Source organism: Propithecus coquereli, unplaced genomic scaffold (genome assembly GCF_000956105.1).
Source record: "Propithecus coquereli isolate 6110/MARCELLA unplaced genomic scaffold, Pcoq_1.0 Scaffold42, whole genome shotgun sequence".
Lineage (NCBI taxonomy): Eukaryota > Metazoa > Chordata > Mammalia > Primates > Indriidae > Propithecus > Propithecus coquereli.
Window position 1 is genome coordinate 2,344,296 of NW_012149952.1, and position 2,509 is coordinate 2,346,804.

General features: G+C 63.3%; 1 protein-coding gene across 1 annotated transcript in view; it reads right to left on the reverse strand.

Annotated features, from left to right (window-relative positions):
* EXOC3L2 (exocyst complex component 3-like 2) overlaps window positions 1-2,509 on the reverse strand; it is a 26,370-nt gene that overhangs the window by 18,945 nt on the left and 4,916 nt on the right. The window lies entirely within an intron of this gene.

Here is a 2,509-nt window from a genome sequence, read left to right on the forward strand (position 1 = left end):
GGCCCGGGGCCCGCCAGCGTCTCGCGCACCAGCGCCCACAGCTCGCGCTGCAGCGTCTCGTACAGCAGCGCCACGTCCCGCGCCCGGCGGCCCCCGCCGGCGCCCTCGGCCTTGGGGGGCCCCGGGGCGCCCCCCGACGACGCCAGCTCCTCGGCCTCCAGCTCCAGGATGTGCTCGTCGGCGCGCGCGAGCTCGCGCTGCTGGATCAAGCTCAGGATCTCCAGCACTGCGGGGGCGAGGCGGGGGCAAGGCGGGGGTCAGGGCGCTGGGACGGGAGCCAGGTGAGGGCAAGAGGGTTGGGGGGGTGTCGGCTGAGAGAGGGGTCAGGGATGGGTCCCGAGAAGGGGGAGAGAGACGGGTGTCAGGTGAGGGGAGTAGGGAGGGCGGGGTGAGGAGGGTCAGGGAGAGGTGGGCGCCAGGCGTGGAAGAGGAGGTCGGGGAGGGGGTAGGGAGAGTGGAGGGAGGCGGGAAGGAGAGAGTGCAGTGGGGGGAGAGAGCAGAGGGGGTGAGGGAGCGGCCCAGGCGTGGGGGCGGGGGCAGCAGAGGGTTCGGAAGGAAAGAGGATCTCTGAAGGTGGGGGGGATCTGGATATGGGGGGGCAAAGACTAGAAGGCGCATGCGCGGAGATGGGAAAGAGGGTCTGGGGGTGGTCTGGGGGTGGGGATAGGAATCGGGAAATGAGGGGTGGGGGTGGGGGTTGCAGAAGAGGGAAGGAGTTAGGGGCCAGAGTCAGGGGTCAGGGGAGTGCGTTAGGGAGGGGAGAGGGGTCAGGAAAGCTGAGGGGTCAGGGTAGGAAAAGTGCATGGGGCTGGAGGAAGGGACCAGAGGAAGTGGGAGGGGTAAGAAATGGAGGAGGGGGAGGAGGGGGAGGACGGCAGAGCCTGGTACCCGGGACAGCGATGGAGACAGCGGGGAGCGGGGCTTGGAGATGGGGAGAGGGTATGCGACTAGAGATGGGGTCTTTGGGGACGGGACGGCTGGGGGGTGATGTGGCGCTCTGGTGAGTTCAGACGGTCCCGAGAGAGGGGAGCCGCGGTTGGAAGGCCTCTGAGTGGCAGAGGCAGGGTCCCAGCGGCCCAGGGTCACCCTCAACACCCCCCACTCCCCCCTCGCTTCCTCCCTGGCAGAGAAACTATTTCCTGGCCAGCGCTATTTCTGCCCATCCGTTTCCAGAAGGCGGGGCTCCAGTCACCCCCTCCTCACCTCCCTGCAGTGCCCTCCCAGTCCCCTGGGAGCTGGGGCTGGACTAGCCTCTGGCCAGAGGTGGAGGCCATCGGAGACAGAAAGCGCTCTTCCGGGGCCCCATGGCCCGAGGGGGGGGCCAAAAGCCTGGCTCCAGGAGTGGAGAGGACGTGGGGAGGGGGTGGGGGGAGGGGGGCAATTAAGATGGAGTTGGGACAGGTTTGGGGATGAAACTGGGGATGAGGATGGCGTGCAGGTGGGGTCCGGATGAGGGAGTTCAGGATGAGGTTGGTGCTGGCTCTGCAGAGGGAATGGGAAAGGGCTTGGGGTAGGGGTGCGGTTGGAGGTGTGGGGGGAGATGAGTTTAGAAGGAAGCTGAGGTTGGGAGGAAGGTGGAGACTGAGTCTGAAAATGAAGTCTGGCTGTGAGCTGGGCAGGGGTAGGAGCGTGGGTGGAGGTGAAGACGGAGGCTGGGGACGGACCAGGATTGGGATTGGGGGTGGGTTTGATGACGAAGAGGAGGTTGATGGGACTGAACAAGGGGGGGGTTGGGGGAGGGGCGTGGGGTTGGAGGTGGCTGCTGAGAGGGGCTGGGGTGGGAAAGGGCCCAAACACGTGCAAACATGGGACGGGACTGGGGATGGGATGGGAGGAATGGGACAGGAAATGGGGTGTTGGGCGTCAGGCGTTGGTTGTGGAGAAGAGGCTAAAGATGGCGCTTGGAGAAAGCTATGGGTTGGGGACAAGCACAGGGATGTGTCCCAAGACAGAGATTGAAGACAGGATTGGAATAATTTGGAACACAAAAGGCACGAGCTGGGCAGTGGGGGTGGGAATGGGGATGGTGGTGTTATGGGTTGAATTGTGTCCCTCTAAAAACAATATGTGAAGTGCTAACCCCCAGTACCTCCGAATGTGACATTTGGAAATAGGGTCTGTACAGAGGTGATCAAGGTACGATGAAGTCTTTAGGGTGGGCCCTAGTCCCGTGTGACTATGTCCTTAGAGAAGGGAAATCGGGATACAGAGACAGACACTCACACACAGAGAGGATGATGGGAAGGAGGACACCACGTGGAGGTGAAGATGGGACAGATGCGTCTCTGTGACAAGCCACGCCAGGGGCCGCCAGCAACCCACTGGGAAGAGGCGAGGACGGCTTCCCCCGCAGGCTCCCGAGGGAGTGAGGGAGCCTGGCCCTGCTGACACCCTGATCTCCTGCTTTATTTATTTATTTTTTTTGAGACAGAGTCTCACTCTGTTGCCCCGGCTAGAGTGCCGTGGCGTCAGCCTAGCTCACAGCAACCTCAAACTCCTGGGCTCAAGC